At 35.0% G+C, this 6226-nt stretch overlaps 1 pseudogene; it reads right to left on the reverse strand.

Moving 5' to 3' along the window:
- Positions 1-3603: 3603 nt before the first annotated feature.
- Positions 3604-4011, reverse strand: LOC117200541 (putative 60S ribosomal protein L32'; annotated as a pseudogene).
- Between the last annotated feature and the right edge of the window lie 2215 nt (positions 4012-6226).

Raw genomic sequence — 6226 nt, forward strand, 5'->3', positions numbered from 1 at the left:
GTGAGGGGATAGCCCAAGCTCTGCAGATCTACCAGCAAGAGTACGAGATCCTCTCACGATCTTGATGGTCACCCCCGTGGAAGTAGTGGAAGTACTAGAAGCTTAAATGCCAGTATTGGGGAAAACAATTTGCTTTTCTCACTTTCTTTTTCCCTGAGATCTGACCTTAGGCTTTCACAATCTCAAGTTTTCTTCTCATTTGTAAGACATCCTTTGTTTCCAGGGATTTTGAAGCCACAGCTTTTTTCTTCACTTCTTGCTCTGGCCCTTAAATATTTCAATGGCTCTATTCACCACATTAGATGATGAATGTCATTAGCTCCGAATGATTGTTAGTGGCTGTTCAAGAACTGACTATAGAAATTCAACCTTGCCCTAGTGACTGGTGTGCAATTTTGTGACACCTAACAGGGTCCTATGCTCTGTAGATCACAGGACTGGGAATGGCTGTTACTGTGGCTACAGATTTTTCAAGAACTGTATTCTTTTGAACAGAAGACCCTGTAACCAAATTCTCAGATTCTGTCTTTTGTTTCCACAGTCTTATTTGTGGCTCAGGTGAAACTATGTTTTCCAACAGGATAAAATTGTTTATATGTTTTCTTCCTTCAATAAATACAACCTCAAATAGTATAACCTTTAAAAAATGCATTCTTTTCATTTTAACTTTATAGTAGTTATCTAATGAAGGCAAGATATTCCTGAAGGATAGACAAAACAGGGAAAATTGTGTGTTCCAAACCAAAAAAGAAATCAGAGAATGTTAACCAAATCTTAACTTGATTGAAATCTTATTTTGCTGAGTTTTATTTTTTTTAGTTCTAAATTGAATATTAAAGCATAGAGCACAATGATATCAATACATTCTCTTAGCATAATATTATGTATCCCAAAATGAAGTACGGTATTAAATATGTATTATATTCCTCCACTTGGGGTTTGCATCCCATGTCTTCTCAAAGACTTTCCTCAAACACTCCCTCTCTTGCATCAACCAATTCTCAGTTCTTGATGGAATATTACCACCACCATACAAACAAGCACTAATATTGTGTTTTTAAAACAAGCCAAATAAAACCTTCCATGACCTTGACCTGAATCATCTTCCTACCACTGTTCCATTCCTTCCCAGTTCATTGTAAATTTTCTTGACAAATAAAGAGTCATGTCATATGATCTTCTACATCAGTCCAATCAAGTTTCCATCCCTTCTTTCTCAGAGAAAAATCTTGTCAGGGTCACAAAAAAAAATTATGCAGTGGTTGCCGTTCTTTCCTTAACTAGACCTTTCCATTGCTTTCAACATAGCTGCTCACTTTTCTTCCTAAAACTCTCTTTATCTCTTAATGTCTACGACCCCATGTGCTTGTACCTGAGTGCCTGCATTGTTAGCTGCTTCATCGCAGTCTCCTTTGCTGGTTCCTTTTCTCCTCCTCAACTACTAAATGTCCTGGGCTCTCTAGGCGACATTTTTTTAAGCTTCAGCTTTAAATAGAACTTGTCTGCTATGACTTCCACATCTGTACCTTAAGATCCAAACACGCCCTGCAACTCCAGAATCATATATCTAACACCCTGCTGGATATTTGTCTTCAGGTGTTTTAAAAAGCATCTTAAAATTAACACAGCCAAGATAGAACTCTTGATTCTCATAGAACTCAACTACCAAACTAGCTCCTTTCAGATTAACTTTTTTGAATAAATAACTCCATCCAATTTCTTAAGCCAAACTTTCAGGGATTTTCCTTATTTCTCATTGTCCATCAGAATCCCCACTCCCAAATGTACACATATAAATTATCCACATATCATGTAAAATTTGCCTTCAAAACATATCCTAAATCTGTCTTCTTCTTTTCCATTTCTACTATTTAAACCATGATTGCTCAGATTATTCATGGCACTTTAGCTAGTCCCCTGTTTCCATTCTTCTCCCAACACAATAGTTTTTTTGTTTTGTTTTGTTTTTACTTATTAAGTTTATTGAAGTGTGATTTACATGCAATAAAATAGCATCTATTTTAAATTTACAATTTGGTGAGTTTGTCAAATGTATACACCCATATGATCATCAACCCTATCAAGATACAGAATATTTCCATCACACCCCACCCCAAATTTTCCTTGTATCCATTTGTATTTTACCCACCCTCACCTCTGGCCTAGGCAACAACTGACATCCCATTACTATAGATTAGGTTTACCTATTCTATGATAGTATATACATGGGTTCATATGGTATGTGTTCTTTTGTGTCCTAGGTAGCTCAGCACATTTTTTGAGATTCACAAACATTGTGTCTAGTAGTTTGTTTCATTTTATTGTTTGGATATACCACAATTTGTTTAAGAAAATAGAGAAAATCTTTGTGATCTTAGAGGATAAAACTACTAAATAGGCTATAATAAAAAATTAACACCATCACAATGAACTGCCCAAAATTAATGTTAACTTACAGCCCACGGAGATGTTGCTAGGGAGTATACCAAACAAACCATCCATTCTAAAAATCACATAATCAAGAGGATGTATATGTCTAAGCCTGTTCTTCAGTGGGGAAGTAGTAAGGTATAGTAATTAGTTAAACATAATTAGTAGATAAACAGTGAGTTTTAGGGAAAAGAGATTATGTTTTCTGGGATAATTACACACAGGTGACAAGCTAAAAATGGCATAAAATCCCTTGAAATTCTTACATAAAATTACAAGGTATCCGAGGCATCCACAGTGGAGACAATATTCTCCTCCAGTTAAGGAATGGAAAATTAATTATAGGGCATTTCCAAGTAATGTACTCAATACTGCTGTAGTATTAAGTAGACAGAAAGTCCTGCTTTCAAACTGAAATTGCTTTCTATTATCTTTAATAAGTGATGTGTGTACTTGATAGTCTGGATAACCACTAAGGAGTCATTTATACAATATGCCTCCATTTAATGTGAAATCATATGGAAGGTGTCCCAAACAACTGTTCAGTTTCTTTTTATCACTTAAGCCTTAATTAATTTTATTTTATGTTCCACTTGTTGAATGTGCTCTTGGAACTTTGTTCCGTTGTTGGGTGAATTATTCTATGATTTCAGTTATGTCCTGCTGATTGATATTTTATTCAAGTCTTCGATCTCCTTAGTAATTTTCTGCAGAAATTTCACCTATAATTGTAGATTTGTCTAATTTTGTTTACAGTATTTTTCAGTTTTTGCTTCATAGATTTATGAATGTTATTAGATACATATTCAGAATTATTATATTTTCATGTTGAACTTACACTTTTATTATGAAATGCTTCTTCTCATCTTTGTTAATATTCCTGGTTGTGAGGACTTCTCTGTATATTTTCCCATCATTTTACTGTTAGACAATCCGTAACTTCATATTTAAAATGTACTTCCTCTAGATGACATACAATTGGATTTAGCTTTTAAATCCAGTATAATATTCTTTGGCTTTTATTTGGAAAGTTTAGAGCATTTATAATTAATCTAATAATTTACATGGTTGTTTTAAAGTATGATTTGCCTATTTGTTTTCAATTTGTCCCATATACATTTTTTTTGAGTTTTATGGTTTTATTAAAACAAATACAATGTGCACACAAGCTGTCTATTCATTTTCTTTGCTGTGCAGCCTGGCGTTGGGATTGGTGACTCTGATGACCAGCTAGGCTGCTCTTTCCACAATGGTTTTGTGGTTCTTAGAGGAGACGTTGTGAGCAATCTCAGCACAGTAAGATTTGTTGCACATCAGCAGCATTTCAATTTTCTTTACATTGTGGACCGGGAACTCCCAGAAGCCACTGGACAGCATGTGCTTTGTTTTCTTATTTCTCCGATAATCAATGCTGGGCATCAAGATCTGGCCCCTGAATCTTCTGCAAGTCCTATTGTCAATGCCCCTAGGTTTCTGCCAGTTCCATATAACTTTGACATATCGGTCTGACTGGTGTTAGATGGACTTCTTGGTCCTCTTTTTGATTATCTTTGGCTTCGTGAGAGGTCTGAGGGCGGCCATGATGCCAAGGAAATGGCTGCCACCTTCGTAGGCAGCACCAAGAAAGAGAGTGTCCCATATTTTTTGTTCTTTGTCCCTGCATTCTTTTTGACTATTTAAATACTTTCATTATTCAGTTTTTCTCTACCATGGTCTTACTAGCTATAACTTTTAAGTTTATACAGTCAGAGCTCTAGGATTTGCAATATGCATCTTATCACAGTCTTTCTTCAAGTAATATTATGCCTCTTCAGTTTTAATGTAAGAAATGTATAACAGTACATTTCTATTATACCCTCCTCTTCTTTATACTTTTATTGTCAAATAATCTACATCTATGTATGTCATAAACCCCACAAATATATTATTTTTTATTTTAAACAATAAAATATATTTTAAAGAAATTTAAAAATGAAAGAATTTATTTTATTTACCCACAGTTACTATTCACAGTTATTTTTTATTAGTGAAACTCTGGTTTACTCTTTCTTCAGCCTGAAGAATCTTTGGTTTCTTCAGATATTTGGGTGATGAATTCTCCAAGTTTTTATTTTCCTCAACATATTTTAGCTTCATTTCTGGGGGATTTTTCTGGATATAGAATTCTAGGCTGACAGATTTTTCAACTTTGTAAAGGTATTGTTCCAATATATTTTGGTTTGCATTGTTTCTGATACAAAGCCAACAACTTTCTTATATTTATTCCCCTGAATTTAATCTTTTCTCTGACTGCTTTTAAAATTTTCATTATAACAATGATTTTATAAAATTTGAACTACATGTTTTTGCTTTGCTTTTTTCCTTATTGGAACTTTTTGAGCTTCTAGGGCATGTGGCCTTATAGTTTTGAACAAATTTGGAAAATGTTAGTCCATTATATCTTCGATTTCCCTCTACCTCCTTTCTGGAACTCTAATAACACTATTGTTAGAGTTCTTAGGGTCATCCTACTGTTCACCAAAGCTAGATATGTATTTGTTTCAGTATCTTTTTTCCCTCTGCGCTTCTGTATGAATAAGTTCTATTATGTCTGTAAGCTCACTGATACTTTTTCTGTGGTGTTTGATCTGCAGACAAGTTTGTCAATACACATAATGTATTTTGGGTTCTAGACATTCTATTTGGCTCCTTTTAATATACTGTATTTCACTCTTCTCTATGTTCACATTTACATCAACTCTTGAATGACCTGGATATTTCCTACTTCCCAGTGCTGAGGTACCTGAATTAAAGGTCAGGAGTCGCTTAGGTAAAGTACTGAAGAATTACTGTTGTACATTTGTCACCATAAAAAATGATCCTTCATCATAGGCCTCTCTTTTAGTCAGTGGGTTCATGGTCTGAGAATTGGATCACATCTGGAATCTAGGGGAAAAAATTGTGACTTTCTTTTTTACTGTCATTTTTTTTAATTTTATTTTTTTATTAGAATATAGTTGCTTTACAATATTGTGTTAGTTTATACTGTAGATGCCAGAGTGCTAAATTTTGTTTCACAGGATAATGCTCTCATATTGATAAACACACTCATCTCCAACTTTCTTTTTGGTTCTGTTCCCCTTCATTCAGCATCCTCAACATCCAATCCTGTGCATCTACTGTTGTCACCTCATGGATATTGGTATGTTTTAGCCAAATCCTGCAGCAACGGCAGCACATAATTTTCCTCATTCCTTAGCAAGGCTAATAGTTCTCCATATGGATGTTCTGGTATTGGTGCTGGTACTATCTTAGATCGGGTTTCCTGAAAATGGAATTTTTAATGGGAAAGTTGATGGACAATGTTCTTAGGAAGTTCACCTGTAAGAATGTGAGAAAGGCAGGATCTGGCAGAATGAGAAGTTGAATCACAATGTACAGTTGACCGTTGAACAATGAGAGAGTTGTTGAACAACCCTCCACACAGTTGAAAGTCTGAGTATAACTTCAGTTGGCCCTCCCTCTATGTGGTTCCTCCTCATATGCGGTTCTGCATCCATGGATTTAACAACCACAGATCATGTAGTACTGTAGTATTTATGACTGAAACGTATTTAAATATAAGTGGAACCATGCAGTTCAAACACACATTGTTCACAGGTCAACGGTAGTTGCAATTGAGCCTTCAGCTGATTTACAGAAATCCTGGAACTTGGTGGGCCCTTTAGAGTTGTCCCAAAAAAAGATAAGGATTCCAGGTGTTTGAATCTCTGCATTTATAATCACTGTCCACAAGCTTCCTTTATCCACTGCTTAC

This window comes from Orcinus orca, chromosome 3, assembly GCF_937001465.1.
Source record: "Orcinus orca chromosome 3, mOrcOrc1.1, whole genome shotgun sequence".
Classification (NCBI taxonomy): Eukaryota; Metazoa; Chordata; class Mammalia; order Artiodactyla; family Delphinidae; genus Orcinus; species Orcinus orca.